General features: G+C 38.9%; 1 long non-coding RNA gene across 2 annotated transcripts; it reads right to left on the bottom strand.

Moving 5' to 3' along the window:
• Nucleotides 1-6,619: 6,619 nt before the first annotated feature.
• LOC126603287 (uncharacterized) lies at nucleotides 6,620-9,463 on the bottom strand. Of its 2 annotated transcripts, XR_007616230.1 has the most exons (5): nucleotides 9,255-9,463; nucleotides 8,089-8,136; nucleotides 7,784-8,000; nucleotides 7,250-7,357; nucleotides 6,620-7,128 (listed from the first exon to the last, which is right to left on the bottom strand). It is a non-coding gene; the product is annotated as an uncharacterized LOC126603287 (long non-coding RNA). The 2 variants fall into 2 exon arrangements; XR_007616229.1 differs by having other exon boundaries at nucleotides 6,620-7,357.
• Between the last annotated feature and the right edge of the window lie 10,008 nt (nucleotides 9,464-19,471).

The raw sequence follows: 19,471 nt of genomic DNA, 5'->3' as shown, positions 1-19,471 counted from the left end.
AGAGAGAAGAGGGGGAGGGGGGAGTTACCAGTGAAAAGCAGCAGACAACTATGAGCCAGAGGAAGGATCAAGATGAAAATCCTTAAACTGGAGATGTGAGATTAAGAGACATGACAATGCAATGGAAGAAACAGACCAACATTTCAAGTTTACAGAAAGAAAAATGATACATTTTCAACTATACAAGTCTAAACTGAACCATTGGACTCGTACTTTTCTGCTGATATTTATATATGATTATATTGTTGTGATTGGCTCATATTTTGAGCTGGCAACAATGAAGTGCCTGTGTTTGCTTTCGGTGGAAATATCACATGGTGTGAGCTGCATGAAAGTGGTAGACAATTGCTGCAAAGTAAAAACAAAAGTGAGTTTGCCTTTTAACTTTAGTAGCATTATGCAAGAAATGTGATGATGGCTTGGCCTTTATTTAATGCAAGGAAATGCTTGCATTAGGTGTGCTTGCCGAGTGAGAAGGCTTGCATCAGAAAGCATCCAAAGGGGGAGAGCATTCGATTTAACTCATATGTACTTGTACTGTTATTCTCAAAGTGAAAAACAATATCTCTCCGGGGACGTAGGTAGGATTTTTGCCGAACCTCGTAAATTTCTCAATGTCTTTATTTCTTGTATTTTATTCTGTTCAACTGTGATTTTGGTGAGGTTGTAATCTGAATCTCGGTTTCGCATTAACGAATTGGCCAAGGCACAACAATTGGTATCAGAACATCGTTGGGGGCTTTGGTTCGTTGGAGGTCCAGATTTGTAATCCACCATGGAATTTTCAGTTGAGTAGTTTAAAGGAAGAGGCGGTTTAACTCTTGGCAAATGAGAGTAATGGAAGCCTAAAGAAGAAGACATGTTCATGGGATGCTTGATCAACTGCGAAAGTTGATGTTGAGGAAGAAGACAAAGGCCTCTTTCTTCTTACCTCACTTCCAGATTCGTACAAGAACCTTGTGAAACTTTACTGCATGGAAAGATACAGTAAGTTTGGAGCAGGTGCAAGCTTTTTTGGTGTGGAATGATACACAAAGGAGACCATGGATGATGGTGGGCAAGAGACTGCTTAAGCTATTCAAGGTTGGAATCGTGGAAGAAAATTGGAAAGAGGATCTGAGAGAGACAGCAGGTTCAGATCCGGTTCCGGAGGCAAGGGTCCACAATGCTACAGGTGCAAGTCCGGGTTGCAGTAATTTTGTGGTGGAAGACTTCGAGTATGCCCTCTAGGTATTCGAAGCAACACTTCTCCTGGTGATGTATAGTCTCAAGTGTTGCAGGGGTTTTGCAGCAGGTGGAGTTATGGGATTCACAGGTGATGAGATGGTCCTAAAGGAGGAGAAGTGTGAGGAATGTTTGTCTGGCTCGACGGGTGTTGCTGGAAATGGGTGCACTGACAAGTTTCCAAGTTGCAGACAATGAAGAGGAGGAAAACCTGCTGGAGGAGACGAGGATGTGTCGAGATCCTGTCTGAAGCTAAATGATGATTTTAGCTTGCAGCAGCTGCACATGCATTGGCAGTGACTGAATCGGAACAGGACTAACGAGGTTGATTCAGGGTGTGCATGCTAGTACATAAGGCCAATGGGCTTTGGTGATGGGTGCAAGGTTTTTTGCACAGTGTATTCGCCAAGGTGGAGATTGTTGTGATTGGCTCATATTTTAAGCTGGCAACAATGAAGTGCATGTGTTTGCTTTCGGTGGAAATATCACATGGTGTGGGTTGCATGAAAGTGATAGACAATTGCTGCAAAGTAAAAGCAAAAGTGAGTTTACCTTTTAACTTTAGCAGCATTATGCAAGAAATGTGATGATGGCTTGGCCTTTTTTAATGCAAGGAAATGCTTGCATTAGGTGTGCTTGCCGAGTGAAAAGGCTTGCATCAGAGAGCATCCAAAGGGGGAGAGCATTCGGCTCTCCCATGGGAAACCATGGGCACGGGTGAGAGAAATCAAGAGAGCTAGAGTGAAAGGTCTCTGGTGAAATAACTCTTGGGGTAGAGTGAGACTCTTGGGAAAATTCTATAAGTGGGTGTACAAAGGATTCGAGATTGGGTTATGTCGATTTAACTTATGTGTACTTGTACTGTTATTCTCATAGTGAAAAACAATATTTCTCCGGGGACGTAGGCAGAATTTTTGCCGAACCTCGTAAATTTCTCGGTATCCTTATTTCTTGTATTTTATTCTATTCAATTGTAATTTGGTGAGGTTGTAATATGAATCTTGGTTCCGCACTAACGAACGGATCAAGGCACAACATATATGTCAATTTTGAAGAAGAAAAGAGATACATTTTATTGATCATCGTGTGTTTAATGACGTCTAGTCTTTCATTTTACTCGTTTAAGTTCTAATGAGTTTACACGTTCAAACTGTACAAATAAGAGTTAAATTTAAATTAATTGAAAAAAACATTAATGGTTATGTATGGACTCGGAAGTGTATGATGTCAATTGTGTTTCGAATTTATATAATTGGAAATTTTCGCTTGTCAAGATTGGTTGATGACTCCTCTTGCATAATCCTAATATGATTGAAAAATGGGACACTTTATCGGTTTGGTTTGGAGTGAGGTGAGAGAGGGTCCTTAAAGTTTTAGTCAAGTGCCATATCGATTACGGTGTTGAAGCAATTTCAACGGTGTGGGTCCCAAATCAAGCATATATGGTAGATAAATTTTTAGTTGTGATGCGAACACTGATAGTGTACCACATGTTTTTATGCAAGTGATGAAAAATTTTAATTTTTAAATTATTAACCTTTTAATACATATAACTCACCATTTATATAGGAATACATGATGTACCATCTTGTATGACGATCACATTGAAAAATCTCTTTATATGATATATCAAGGAAGGAGAAAGGAGTGCATGTTTGCTCACCACTTTCAAGGAGTAGTAATGCTCACCACTTAGTTTATTATCATTGCATAAATTTAAATTTTAAGATTTATATCTATCCACTATATTAATTTCTAAATTTAAATTCATGCAATAATAATAGAGAAAGTACCGAGTATCACCATCAGATGGTGAGCAAAATATTCACTGTATCCAAGTGGGAGCATGTATCTTTACTCGAAGTAGAAAGGTCCAGATTCAACTTCCATGAGTTTGATATACAATATGGCAGGTTTACATTGGTATAAAATATCGTTTATATCAACAACAAAAAAAAAAGTTTTGATCATTGAATAACAAATTATTATTTATTTATTTATTTAATTTTCTTTTCTGGAAAGCATGTCTTTACTGTAAGTACAGGTTACAATCAGTAATCTTGCGGCTCTTGAACAGTTTTTGTTAAGACCCAATCCTAATTTTATTTTATTTATTTCTACACAAATCTTGAAATGACCAAAATACCCTTTACAGTGGTAAGTGCTGACCTGAACAATTATTGCAGAACTTGAATATACAAATAAATGTCGAATTTGATACAAAATTATTTTACATGTCTTGATCCATTATTTTAATATGACACAAAATCGAAGACGATGACGTCTTAAGATTTATATAACCGACTCCACTTAGTGGGATAAAGCTTTGTTGTTATTGTTGTACTATTACTCTCCTCATACTCACTCTCATACAAACAGCGTGCTCTAATTAATCTGTCCCCTAAGCATCAACCACGACTATTTCATGTAAAATGTGTGCTTCAAAATAAATTATTTTGCAGCTTCTATATATTCAGTTGCATCAATTTGATGTTCATGGATTTGTGTATGTTGCTCATGTATTTGTAAGTCTAAAGGCAAAGAAGAGTGATTGTGTAGTGTAATCGAATTATGACCATTCATGATGTGTTCTCATATTTCTTTCTTGTGGAATATAATCTTTGCTGGTGAAGCTTGTTGCACATTTTATCAACTGCATGTATATACCAAAATCACCGATGCATTCCCTATGCAATTGTACCTAGATTATCACAAGTTTCACTTTTAGGGCACATTTTATGTAAGATTGGCTTGACCTGGAGTATTTATTGGGACGGATTTGGATTGGAATTTGACTTGGGTCGAGTAATGGCCTAAAATAAGCCTACACAGTGAAGGTATAGTCTCAATTTATTAAGTTGTTAATTAAACCCATGTTTTGGGCTTAAATAGCAATTTTATAGAAATTGGTTAGAATGATGGGACTTGGATCCTCTCCTGAGCCCAAGGAGAGGATCTGACCAAAGGACTTGGGTTTTTGGATGAAAATCCAACGGCTATAATTATTATAACTTTAAAGAGACATTCCTGTTTGTAACCGTTGAATTTTCATCCAACGGCCCAAATTATTTGATCAGGAGGAGATCAATGCTCAACTGCGAGTTGATCAAAATTAAATATTGACAATATAACAATTACAACACCATAAAAACTAATCATTTTGGTAATTAGTCTTAAAAATGATTATTTTGGCTAATTTTCTAACTTTTAAGTCACTTTAACTCTGTGCTCAATAATGAGATCCAAAGTCGAGTCGGCTGCCTGTCGGATTTGAGCAATGACATTTTAATCATACTTGCGTCGTTCGTTAATGATTATATGAACTTTATTTGTTTCTTCTGACCAGAAGAAGTGCACATTTCAAACTGCTCGAAACTCTCACCAAATTGAATACCTACTACCTAGAGCTGAAGAAAACTAGCACAAACCACCGAACCAAACATCGTCCATAAAGTGCTCCACCGCCATCCTTATCATGAAGGAGGAAAATAAAAGAGAGACTAGACCTAGTGAATTCTTCTGCAAATACTGGTTCATTGGTAAACAGGTACGTATATACTCGCCTCCTTAATTTGCGATCTGCAACTTCGCATTTCATTTTTTATTATCTTCTTGCAGCCTACAGAAAAATAGGGCTTTTGTGGCAACATACATTCGTCACATAAATATAAAAATTCATCACATTTGACGATATGTGACGAAATCCTAACGTCACAATTATTGTCACCTACACAACGTCACTGATAATTTACATGACAAATATTAGATTCACCACATATTTTCCTATTATGTGATGTTATTTTCATCACATATTAAGATTTATAAGTGATGAAATAAGTGTCACAAAATAAAAAAGTCAATGACCAATGCTTTTCGTCACATATCAGACTTATAAGTGATGATTTTATCGCCACCCAATATGATCCCAGATTGATATAATTTACACTAAGACCATCTCCAATGGTTGGGCTAAAAGTCAAATATTTTAGCCCGGAAGATTTAGCTTTTAGCCCAGAAGTAGTTTTTCTGCTCCAACCGTTCTGGCCTAAAATTTTAGTCCGGGATTATTAAAGAATGAACTTAGGTGATTTTTTTTTTCTTAAATTAAATTTAAAAAAAATAAATAAATATGTAGACTATCGTAAATTAATTTTATGAACATTTTAATCTAAAAAAATTTAAATTCCGATAAATATTGAAAAATCACTAAATTTTACGACCTCTAATATGCTCTCTTGCCATGTTGAACAATTTGGAAATGGAAAGAAATGGTAGAAAGATAAATTGGAAGAATTGTAGGAGAAAATTGAGTTTTGTATGAATGTTTGAACAAATACATAGGTATTTATAGAGTTTTTGGGCGAATTTTGAGTTAAATAATTTTTTTAATTATTTTAGCGTTTGATTTAAATTTGGGCCGTTAGATCTTTTTTTTACAATTAGATTTGATTATATTCGATTTCAGCCATTGGATTCAATAATATATAAATATAAAAACAAAAAAAAATTTGAATCTAGGTCGTTGGATTAACCAACGACCTGATGATCACAATCGTTGGATGGAAGAAGTCGTTGGGCTCATGCAGAATGTGGCCGACAGGCCCACGTGGGTGGGTCCCTAGCGGTCGGAAGCCTCGCGTGTTAGGCGCGTTGGGCGATTCAGTGGGTTGCGTTTGGCGCCCAAATGCTGAAATGCAATCCCTTCGGTGGGGCCCACACCAACTTTTGGGCTAAATTTTGGGCGGAATCTGGCCTCAGTTTCCCATTTAGCTTTTAGCCCAAAGTTTCCCCTTGGGTTGGATTGGGTTTGGGGGGGGGGGAATTTAGTATTTAGCCCACCATTGGAGATGGTCTAAATCATGCTGAAATCGTCACATATTCTATTGATACGTGGCGCAACTTATGTCTCGCATATGTTAAAATCAAATACCTATTTAAGAATAATATGTGACAAATTAATTACTTGTTCCCGCTTCGTAATCTAGAATTGTAATTCATAACATAAGGTAATACTCCGCACTTTCATTAGTCAACAATTAAAACACATACTTCAGTCGAATACATTAACCAAGCGTACACCCCCAAAATAACATAAACATCCCAAAATCAATCTAATTCATGGTGACCTATCTCAATAATAGCAAATTATCATGAAGGGCACCAACGTCTATACATAAACAGCTTGAGGTATTAACCAAAAAAAAAAAATGCTAAGACACATTGAGGTGCTAACCAAAGAGGTCTACCATGTGCATGCTTCAAGCTCAGCCATGATTCCAAACTCATCATATAAAGACACTTGCATGAAATCTAATGGAGTACCCTAGGTGCTTCTTGGAAGCTACTCCCTAACTTCCTCTTTCTTTTTCTTGATGTTATCCTTAATAAAATAGAAATATATCAGTTTTATATGTTTCGACCAGATCAGCTACAATATGCTTAAGAAAACACAACTTAACCATTTGTATGTGATCCTTAACGGATGTAAAAAGAAAATCACCAGGTACGTATAACCTGTCTTCACATATTATTTTGTAGTTTCTGTTTGAACGTGGGTTAAATTGAACTAGGCACTAAAAGTTTTTCTCAAAAAGTAACAAGAAGCGTCAATAGCATAAGCATTTACTGGTGGGACAAACAAAATGAAGAAAAACATAAACTAATTAAGAACACAATTGTAATTTATTTCATAAAGGCCGACTCTAAACCTTTTAGCTTCTAGCTAGTTATATCAAGTTTTTTTTTTTTTTTGTCTTTTTTCTTCCAAAAGTTCTAGCTAGTCATTTCAAGGGAGTTGCAAGTTAATCTCCAACTTCCTTGAAATGACAAAAATGATATGCCCGTGAAGTGAATAACTTAAATATTTGTCTCGAGCAACATCATTGATCCATTGGCCGTTCTTGTCTTTGTGGAGAGCCCCCAATTGTCAATGACATATAATGGAGATCATGTTCAATAATGCAGAAACATATATTAGAATACATAAACTGCATAATGAGTATTATAAGAAATTTAATTTCATTACCTCAGGAGCCTTCCTAGCATGTTGGATGAATAGCCTTGCCCTTCCCTTGTGGTGATACTTTTGTTTCTTCCAATTATCAGCATTTTGCTTTGAAAGCTCTTACATTAACTGTGGTATATGCCATACAAAAGAAGATTTAGTTAACTAAAAATGTGTACAATTTGGAAAGTTCCAAAATCCCATACTAGTAATATATAATGTCACATATTTCAGTTGTACATATTCATTCAAATTTTCATAAACACTATAAAATGCTTTCAGCTCTAGTACTCACTCAAATTTTACCAATTTGAAATGCATAATTAAAAGCGATGAGAAAGCATAACGAATGCAACCAATATATGCATATGGTTATGCCTAATGTTAACAAAATACATGTAAAGCACCTTTATATTACCATACGGTAACATTATATAGATTATTAGAGCTTTATCACAAAATTCTCTCTTAATAAAAAATTGTTGTTCAACTATATAAGAGAATGTTGGTATCTAACTTGGACTTATACTAGGAAATATTATATAGAATACATACCAAAAAAAGTGTAGTAGTGTAAACATTATCGCATAACCAGTCCCAATGACTCTTTGGTCTCCCATTCCACATTAGATCATTTGGAAGTTTAGCTCATCCTCTCACAGGTGTTTCACACATGACCAGTAGTGCCAATGTAACCGGTGCCTAAACTGAGAGTACAACTTCGCCATCTTCTTTTCAATGTATTCAATCATCTTTCTATGGAATAGGTCCACTACAAATAATACGTATTATTGAACACAAATATATGCAAGTGAGTGTTTGAAATTACTATATATAAATTGAATTAAATTCAGACTCACAAGCAACTTGAAAGGTAAATCTGCATCAGAGCTTAGGCACCTTCAATCCTAAAAATCATGAAAGTATAAGAATTTCATATATGTATATACAAAAGTAAATCTGCATCAAAGCATAATTAGATGGGAGCATAATATAGAAATTTTAAAAGCTGACTTATCAAATTATAGACGTAAAATCAATTTACTAGTTTTAGCTTCCTATCCCCCCAACAAAAGATTTTCCATGTATCAAATCACAGCTTCCTTATTCCCTAATAATTAACCTACTTATTAGAGTACTGGCATAACACATTTCTGCAACAACATTCATCATAACAAGAGCACCACCAAACTGGGAAGCCAAAAATGTTTACTTGTTATAATTCCAAGTCAACAAAATGATTTAGTATCAATTCAATTGTTGAACCATAGGATTTTCTAGTATTAATCTAGCGCCTTTTAAGGCTGACCCAATTAAACACCAAACTTATACATCATTATATATCAATAGATGGTGCCTTTGTCTTTGATATTTTTTCACAAGATCATATTCTAAACTACAGAAAGGGAAATTCGAACTTAAAGTGCAAATGGATGAGCACACTACCTTACTCAACTTGCATACCTCACATTTGGTCTATGGTATTTGGTGACAAGGATTTGATATGATAATAGACGGATAAATTAACTAGTGTAAACCCATAATTAGTCTGTATTTAAAAAAAAAAAAAAAGCACATCAGAATTACAAAGGGTTGAGTGTATGTATGAAGGTGTACACCAAATTTCTTAACATTCATTCAAAAAGTTCTATAGTTCCCATGTCCATTTGCTCATTGCTTCTATTGGTCGCCACTAGCCGTGACCAAAAAAAGGAAGGTAAAGAAATAGTGACAAATTAAAACTATAGTTTCACATTCTATGGACCTGGGTAAAACTGAAGAACGTCTCGCATACTAAACTGACTCCTACAAATTGATCTACCACATCGCTCTTCCACAAAATAAATACACAATCACAATAAATTGGTTCGTTTTATTCTTTCTACAAATTCACCCCATTTTTCATCATTGATCTTCAAAAGAAAGAGAAAATTGATAACTGGATGTCTAAGCTTGGCAACCAAAGAACTGATTGAAGAAGAAAATCCAAAAAAAATTAAAGAAATATAGGGAAAGAAATAGATACCTTGTTGCGACTGAAGAACTCGATAAAAAAACCCAATTTCTCTTTCCCCAATTTGGGTCTTGTTATGTCAGAGAGAGGAGAGATTTATAAAATGAGCAGCAGGGGGTGAGAGGGTGGCCAAGGTAGGGAGACGAAGGAGAGGTGGTGGTCGCGTTGTTCGCAACCACCATGTGGTTGGTTGTCGGAGTCAGGGTGAGAGAGTTAAGAAAGGGAAGCTGAAGATAGCAGGCATGAGTGAGAACAGAAGGAATTAGGTTTTACAATTGGAGTGGTTTGTCTGCCCTCCCATTTCCATACTCTTCCCATCCCTTTCTGTTTGTGTGGTCACGGTTAAGCCACGTTAACATTTTATATTGATTTTTTTTATAAAAATAATAAAACAAAAAGTAATAGGAGTATAAAATGTTGACGTGGCTTAACCGTGACCACACAAAACAGGAGGGGATGGGAAGAGTATGGAAATGGGAGGGCAGACAATCCACCTCCTTTACAATTTGGGGTTCTAATGTTATTCCTTCGGTATTTTTTTATTTGGCTAAATAGTCAAAATGGTCTCTAAGATTTGCATAATTAATAGAAATGGTCTTTGAAATTGAAAATTAATAGAAATGGTCCCTGAGATTGTCCATCATCCATGATTTTAGTCATTCCGTTAAAAACTCTTTAGGCAATTTTCAAAGCTTCGTAACTCAACCGATTCTTAATCAAATTCTCTCCCTTCTTCTTTTCATCCTTTTTCATCTCCTCATCTCATATTCTCTATTTTGTCTTTCTCTTTCTATATAAATTAATATAAAATGTTGACGTGGCGTAACCGTGACCGTTCAAATAGGAGAGGAGGGAATATGAGGGAAAAAAAGGGAAGAGAATCATACTCTCCAAATATGTCCTGCACCAGTTGTGCCCGTACCAAACCGCATAAATTTGGAAATAAAGTAAAAAAGAAAAGAAAAATACTTGTTGGGCATGTTGATGCCCACATGGATAAGATGGGAATGGCATGTTGTTGGCCCTAAAGTTTTGAGAAGGTTTTTGTGGAGTTTGTTTGACCGATGGTCTGGTACTCAAGTGGTTGGACTTGTGACCTCTTAAGTAATAGTTGCTGAAGTTTCTAACATTGTGTTTCACTTGTTTGTTGCCGTAGTTGAGATATGGGAGTTTCTGTTGGCTATCCCATATCGGTGGAGGAAGAAAAATAATGAGTTTTGTTTGTACCATACTTGACCAATCTCGAAACTACCGAGCACCGGTCAACGTTATACCGTCAAGGACCCAGAAGAGTTTCCTTCCAACCAGGAGGCCAATCACAGTGCGACACGTGTCGACATCAGAAGCCAATCACAGCACGACATGTGTCAACATCAGAAGCCAATCACAACACGACACGTGTCAATGTCAGAACAAAGCTAGAAACTCTTCTATAAAAGGAGATCATTCCCCACAATATTGCCTAATGTCATTTGTACTAAATCATTCACTTGTACTCACTAAAGGAGATCTTGAACCTATGTACTTGTGTAAACCCTTTACAATTAATGAGAACTCCTCTACTCCATGGACATAGCCAATCTGAGCGAACCACATACATCTTGTGTTTGCTTCCCTGTCTCTATCCATTTACATACTTATCCACACATGTGACCGGAGCAATCTAGCGAAGGTCACAAACTTAACACTTTATGTTGTACCAAAGTCTCCTCTGGTTTTGTGCATCAACATTTGGCGCCGTCTGTGGGAAACGACACAAAAAACTATATCGGTTCTTTTTCATTTTTTCAGCTCCACCGTAAAATCTGCAAAATCTACAAAATCAACACTGCAAAATCTGCAGAAAACCTCCTTGAGCTTTTCCAGAAAATCCCCACAAACACAAAAACCTAATAAACCAGTCCTCTACAAACATAAAATCAGCTGACTCACTTCCTGCTTCAGTCTCATCTCTCCCTCTCTCTACTTTCTCTCTCATCTGCATACTTGCAACAAATAAGCTTGTTAATGGAGTCTCATATCTAATCTAGACGACGTTGTTTCCCTCTCCTCCCTCCCTCTCTCTCTAAATGCACGTTTTCTCTCCTGGTCTTACCCACACAGACCCCCAACATAATGTTTGCAGCGGCGCCCTCCTCCGCCTACCTCAACCCCAAGCCCACGGTGCTCCCCTCCAAAGCTCTTGCAGCCGCCTCCACCATCATCCTCATCTTAAATTTACGATCTTTTTCCGGGAACGAAAATTCCGGCGGTGGCGGAGGTGGAAGGGGAGATGGGTTCGGCGGCGGTGAAGATGGGTTTGGTGGGTTTTTGAAGAGGCTGTTGTTTGGGTCACAAACGGTCGTTGCAGACGAGCCTCAGTCCTAAGAGTAGGACTCGCATGGGTTACCGGCCAACATTGTTGTCCAACTCAACAAGCTTGGTGGGTTCAAGAAATACAAGGTCTCCGAGATCTTGTTCTTCGATCGGCGGCTATAGAGCATCGTCGGCACCAAAGACTCATTTTTCGAAATGGTATCCCTGAGACCCGACGACGTCTACACCAAAGCCAAGTTGCAGAAGGAGCTAGAAACCTTAGCCAACCGCGGGATGTTCGAGAAGGTCGGGCGGGGTACTCACGCCGGCCCAGGTGGGAGAGATTCTCCTAAAAGAACAGAGGGGATGCTGACGTGGCAATGCAGGAGGTGTTGGCGATGCAGGACAGAATCAATTTGGTGATGCAGTCTTCTCTTCTCTTCTGACACTAATGTCTTCAAATTCCAGTCTCATAAGAGAAACACAGAGAGACGGATGAGAGATAGCACTTTCCGACGGCGATCGGCGATGAGCTGCTCTGTTGATCAGTTGTTCTAAGTTAGAGGCAAACATTGATACATTGAGGGATATTGATCAAGGAGCAGGAGGAGGACGATCTCTCTTGGCCGTTCTGATTAATTTCTCTGAGAATTCAATCGAGAGATATTTTGAGATGGAGGAGCAGACCACACAGGTATGATGTAATGTTCAGCTCGCCCTCTCGCTCGCTAATCCTTGGCCTGGCTCGACCCGAGTCGGGCACAATGACTCGGTGGCGCACTACCACTCTTCGTCTCCGAACATGGACTCTTCGAGCTCTGACCCACTCCATGACCCGGTTCACGTTCGCGATGGTTACTTATCTGACGACCCCGCCCACACCTCCTCCAGCCTGGTACGTATACATTCCTTGCCTTGTTTTTCTTTTACATTTTTGTGTGCATCACCATCGATCATGGCTTCAAACTAAGACCAGCCATGATTGTTAGAAAAAAGTAGAATGATGTCTGGAGAAAAGCAGAGACAGATGTGCAAAGCAAAAGTGAAAAGAAAAAGGAAAAGAGAAAGGAAGAAAAGCAAAAGATCTTCCTATTATTATGATTCCTTATGTCTGCAAGATGAAGAGACAGAGAGAGTGCAGCAAAAAAACACAAGCAAAAGCAAGGAATAAACACACACTGCAAAAGCAAGGAATAAACACCCCACCAGAATGATGTGGTTTGCTTTCCTTATTTTTGAATGATGTAATTTATTTTTCGAATCTTTCGGAGATGTCTGTATAAACCCCATCAGAGGGTAATAATAATAAAAAAAAATAAAAAAAATAAAAAGGGCAAAGCCCAAAATAAATGGGTTGGAATGTTGTGTGGAGGGTGAATGCCCATAAGCCCAAAATAGCACCAACGAGGTTATCAAAAGTACGCCCAGTACTCCAAAATTATTCGGCAACCTGCCGCTATTATCACCAACCATGTGACCAAAAGTACGCCCAGTACTCCAAAATTATTCGGCAACCTGCCGCTATTACCACTAACCAACCACCAACCAGGTGATCAAAAGTACGCCCAATACTCCAAAATTATTCAGCAACCTGCCGCTATTACCACCAACCAGGTGATCAAAAGTACGCCCAGTACTCCAAAATTATTCGGCAACCTACTGCTATTACCACCAACCAGGTGATCAAAAGTACGCTCAGTACTCCAAAATTATTCGGCAACCTGCCGCTATTACCACCAACCAGGTGATCAAAAGTACGCCCAGTACTTCAAATTATACATGAGCATCACTCATGTCAATTAATCATACATAAACATTCATGAGCATCACTCATGTCAATCATACATAAACATTCATGACCATCATTCATGTCAACATTCATGAGCATCACTCATGTCAACATCCATGAGCATCACACATGTCAATCAACATAAACATTCATGAGCATCACACATGTCAATCAACATAAACATTCATGAGCATCACTCATGTTAATCAGCTTCAAAAGCTTCATTTACAGAGCTCTAACTTCAAAAGCTTTATTTGCAGATCTCTAGCTTCAAAAGCTTCATTTACAGAGCTCTAGCTTCAAAAGCTTCATTTACAAAAGCGCCAACTTCGAAAGCTTCATTTACAGAGCTCTAGCTTCAAAAGCTTCATTTACAGAACTCTAGCTTCAAAAACTTCATTTACAGAACTCTAGCTTCAAAAGCTTCATTTACAGAGCTCTAGCTTCAAAATCTTCATTTACAAAAGCTCCAGCTTCGAAAGCTTCATTTACAGAGCTCTAGCTTCAAAAGCTTCATTTATAGAACTCTAACTTCGAAAGCACATTTACAGAGCTCTAGTAACAAAAGCTTCAACTCCAAAGCTTCACCTACAAAAGCTTGACCCACAAAAGCTTGACCCACAAAAGCTTCACCTACAAAAGCTTCACCTACAAAAGCTTCACACACTTTTGATCAAGATAGTGTGAAGTAAAATCAATTCATGGTATCCAACAAAGCTTCAACACCAAAGCTTCACCTACAAAGCTTAAAATATATATATTCAGAAATTCAAAAATTCAAAAATTCAGAAATTTGAAAATTTGGAAATTCAAAAATTCAAAAAATTCAAAAAATAAAATAAAATAAAAATTTGCCTAGGCCTCCTCTTCTTTGGGCCTAACAACTTTCATAACAAATATATGAAGGGGGAGTTTTGGGCTACCACTTAGAAAGGAAAATGGTGAAGTTTTGTTACTTTAGAAGCTTGGCTACTAGCAAGACACCTCTTTCGTTAACTCCCTCGACTGGAGACTTGGGAGACTCCTACCATATGCTACTGCACCTTGATACTCGGAAGTCTCACGACCACTCAGTGACTTGGATTTTTCAAGTCTCCAACTGAGAAGTTTTCCTCACTTGGGAAATTAAGAGAGCAATACCTCAACATACATGCTGCACTCACAAAGCTTCAACATACAAGTTTCAACAAAAGAAAAAATTCAAAGAACTTAATGAAGAAGGTTTTGGTGTATTTAACATAATACGTTGAAATGAAGCAAAACTTATTTATTAATATCTCTGATAAGTTACAAATATGTACATATACATGAGTCAAAGTAAACAAACAAGAAAGAGCCTTCACAAAGGTTGCTTAGGAGAAGTCTCAGTAGTCGACAGAGCCCCAGAAAGAGAAGGCACCGAAGGGTGATCATTCGAAGCCTCAATACTGGACAGAACCCCAGAAGGATGAGGCATCAGAGGTTGATCATTTGGAGCTTCATTACGCGGTATAGCCCCAGAAGCAAAGGCAATAAATGCCTTTGGAACAAACCCATAAACCTTTGATGATCAAGTGACCATCAAATTCCTGCATCTGGTCAAGCTTCCTCTTCATGTTTGTAGCATAGTCATGTGTGAGCCTGTGCAACTGTTTATTCTCATGCTTGAGTCCTCTAATCTCCTGTTTGAGACTTATCACTTCAGCCGCCAACAAGGTTCTAAAAAACGCTAGGCGCTAGTCGGGCGGTGGACTGGCGCCTAGCGCCTAGGCGGCTAGGCGGCTAGGCGGGGTCTAGGCGGCCTAGGCGGATTTAGGTAAATTTCTTATATATCTTGTAAATAAATGTATACTGATACTTACAAAAAATTATACTTATATGAAATCTCTGAATAAGATAGTAAAAGAATAATAAAATGCTTATCTAACAAGTCCAAAAAATCCATATCACTTGATGTTATGAACTGATAACCTGACAATCAATGTTTTTTTAATGAGAAAAAAATTAATTTTTTGTCAGGCTATTAATTTTTTATAGATGGCAGCTAGTCTGCCCTTTGTCCAGGAAGAGATGAGTGCTCCATCGCTATCTACAAAAAAATCCATAGCACTTCATGGATGCCACAAAAATTAATATCCTGACAACCTTTATTCTTTAAGAAAAGTCAAGGCTAGCTGTCCACATTTGAATGGACAAAAAATAAAAAATAAAAAATAAAAATAAAAATAAAAAAGTTTAAAAGATCACGTGGGTGGGTGTGGAAAGAAGAGAGAGAAACTAATTCTCTCATCTTCTTCCTCCTTTGCGAACACAGACCACCAGAAGCCCAGAAAAACCAGAAGCATTCATCATTTCTCAAGTTCGAACACAAAAAAATTGAAATTCTCAGACCGCCTAGGCCACCCAGTTGCCCTCCTAGGCCACCCAAGGGCCGCTCAGGCCACCTCGACACCCGCCTAATCCTTGTCCCGATTTTTCTTCCGATTTTACGTTAATCCCGGTGGTTGCCCACCGCCTAGGCCGATTTTTAGAACACTAGCCGCCAATGATTCAACTTGGCGGGTTCGAGCAAATAGGCGTTGGGCCATATTAGACACAGAACCTGCACACTGAACACTGAAAGCCAGGGAATCCTTAACAGCCAACTCATCAGACCGTTTGGAAAGTAGTCTGTTATCTTTGGAAGTGAGAAGGTTCCTGGCCACCACCGTAGCGGTCATATACCACAGAGTCTCCAACGATAAGAGGACCAGTAGGGGATAAGAAGGATGGGCGCCATATGTTGTCTTGAGGAGACATAGTTGCCTCTTCACCAAAGTTCAAGTCAAAACGACGGTCTGATGGGCCAGACATTTTCAGAAATGATGAAGGAGAAATGAGGTCCAATAAATCTCTGAAGTACAAAAATAAGGGGAAAATTCCTACAAGCAATAACTCTCTGAATGTACTTCTTGCACACAATTGGTGCCCTTATAAAAGAAAGGGCAACATGGCCGTTGGTTCAAAAATCGAAGAGGCACCACTCTCCGGATTTCGAAGAGGCACCATTTTCCACACACAACATCAACTCTTCAGGTACCATAGATAACTTTGCCAAAGATATCTGACAAAGTTTAGACACATAAATTTTGAAGGTCCAGCTACCCTACTATTACCCATATAGGTAAAGGAACAGCACCACTGCTTGATAACTGGAAAGTCCCCATGTGTGACAACTTTTGTGCTCTGTGGCAAGGCAGACTGGCAAAAATGCCCAACCTTTACTCACATCGAGAAAACACTCCCAACAGGATTATTTTCTCAAAAATCGAAGAGGCACCTCTCCCCGAATCTCGAGAGCCAGACTCTCACCAGGATTGCTTTCTCAAAAATCGAAGAGGCACTGCTATCCGAATCTTGAGAGCCAGACTCCCACCAGGATTACTTTCTCAAAAATTGAAGAGGCATCGCTATCCGAATCTCGAGAGCTAGACTCCTACCAGGATCGCTTTCTCAAAAATCGAAGAGGCACCGCTCTCTAAACCTCGAGAGCCAGATCCCCAATAGGATTGCTTGTTCAAAAATCGAAGAGGCAATGCTCTTCGAATCTCGAGAGCCAGATCCCCAATAGGATTGCTTGTTCAAAAACCGAAGAGGCACTGCTCTCCGAACTTCGAGAGCCAAATTTCCTTGGATAAAGCTTGTCTGCAATCTTCACACGCAACATCAGCTTTCCAGATACCACAGACCACTTTTTCAAAGTGCTTTGACAAAGTTAAAACATGTGAAGCTTGCAGCTCCCACTACATTGCTATGACCAAGAAGGGTAAAGGAATAGCATTACTACTTGTTGTTAGGGAGACTCCTATATATGTCGACCTCTATCCTCCATGGACAGGCAGACCAACAAAAATGCTCAACCCTTCCTCGTATCTGAGAGGGCACTCCTAACGAAGCCTCTCGAAATACTCAGCTTTCTTCCCCCCAATATTACCTATGCAAACCAGCCACACCAGAGCAAGAGTATCTCATATCATCAGACTGAAAAGCAAGAGTATCCCATATCATGCTTTTTTCCTGTCTTTTCCTTTGGCTTTGTTCTTACCTGCAAGACAAGGAGAAAGAGAGCAATCGGTCAGCACTTGGAATCAAGCTTCCAGTCAAGAACTGACTACCTGGAACTCCTTGCCTGATTACTTACCTGGCATTGCTCTCGAGTACTCATCTTCAACATCTTATGCTTCCAGAAAAGATACCACATCTGCCTGAGGAATAGATAGGGCAAGTGAGAAGGATACAAGGAAGCATGTGGAGACAAGCGCAACATAACACGTGCCGATTCATCTATTACTTTGTCAACAGCAAAAGTATCTCATATCATCAAGGTCAAACGTACTCTAGATTTGATGGACTTGTTTTGATCCTCAAATTCGTGAGTCGGCCTTATACTCTGGAGGAAACCAGAAAACCCTCCAGCCCAGTTCAAGAATAAGCCTGTGGAAAGTTACTTCTTCAAAAGCAAAAGTATCTCATATCATCTCATCTCCTTTTTCTTCTCTTTATCCTTCATGCTGCCTGTAAGATAGGGAGAATGAGAGCAATCAGCCGGAACTCAAAATCAAACTTCTGATCTAGGACTGATTGTTTGGAGCTCTGATTGCTTACCTTGTCTGTCACCTTTTTTGGCAGATCTCCTAGCTCGGCGACTTGGGGGACTCCTACTACATGGTTTGTATCGCGTTTGACCAAGCCTGAAACTACAAGTAAGCTTCAAGTGAAATTGATACATTACCTTGTGCATCTCCACCAGTTAAAGATACCACCCCTGGATGGAGGAATAGTACTTTCAGAGACAGATAAGGCAAGTGAAGACGATACCACACTCCGGTACTTAGAAGTTTCGTGATTACTCAGCGGCTTGGATCTTGCAAGTCCCCAACTGAGGAGCTTCCCTCACTCGAGAACTTAGGGGAGCACTGTTTGTACCATACTTGACCAATCCCGAAACTACTGAGCACCGGTCAACGTTATACCGTCAAGGACCCAAAAGAGTTTCCCTCCAACCAGGAGGCCAATCACAGTGTGACATGTGTCGACATCAGAAGTTAATCACAGTGCGACACGTGTCAACATCAGAAGCCAATCACAACACGACACGTGTCAATGTCAGAACAAAGCTAGAAACTCTTCTATAAAAGGATATCATTCTCCCACAATATTACCTAATGTCATTTGTACTAAATCATTCACTTGTACTCACTAAAGGAGAGCTTGAACCTATGTACTTGTGTAAACCCTTCAGAATTAATGAGAACTTCTCTACTCCGTGGACGTAGCCAATCTGGGTGAACCACGTACATCTTGTGTTTACTTCCCTGTCTCTATCTATTTACATACTTATCCACACTAGTGACCGGAGCAATCTAGCGAAGGTCACAAACTTAACATTTTCTGTTGTACCAAAGTCCTCGCTGATTTTGTGCATCAACAAGTTTAAATATGATTACCCCACTTTAACTAATATTGGTACCTTTTGTGATAAACCTCATACCTGACGGATTAAGCATGTGACAATTACGAAGCTAGGAACCATATCGGTGTCGCTAGAGTAGGCCCCTAGGCCTCTAAAATTCCAACATGGTATCAAAGCCAAGTTACGAGCCCGTGCAAGCCAAAGGCTTGTCATCACGAAGTGTGGGCTAGGAAACAAGCATGGACTCTTAACATAGAGCCGCCCTTAAGTTTCCAAGAAGCACTAAAAACAAATCCTCAAGAAACAATTATGGATTCCATTGGAGCCGACTTCTAATTTTCAATTGCCGATATATGGATCTCCACGTGTGACCCACTCAATGGGGTTCCACGTGCGGGGCTTGTTGGCTATCCCTATCGATGTGGTAAAGAAATTTTAATGAGTTTAAATATGATTACTTCACTCTAACTAATACTGAGGCTTTTGGTGATAAAACCCCACACCTGATGGATTGGGCAAGTGGTAATTATCAAGTTGGGGGACAGTATCAGTGTCGTTAAATTAGGACCCTCCCAGACCCGTCGATCTAAAATTCCAACATGGTATCAAAGCCAGGTTACGGGCCCATGCAAACCAAAGTGCATGTCACCAGGAAGTGTGAAATTAAAAATAAGCATGGACTCTTAACATAGAGCCACCCTCTGAGTTCTTAAG

The sequence above is a fragment of the Malus sylvestris genome, chromosome 15 (assembly GCF_916048215.2).
Source record: "Malus sylvestris chromosome 15, drMalSylv7.2, whole genome shotgun sequence".
NCBI lineage: Eukaryota > Viridiplantae > Streptophyta > Magnoliopsida > Rosales > Rosaceae > Malus > Malus sylvestris.
This window is presented reverse-complemented; position numbering and strand designations above follow the sequence as displayed.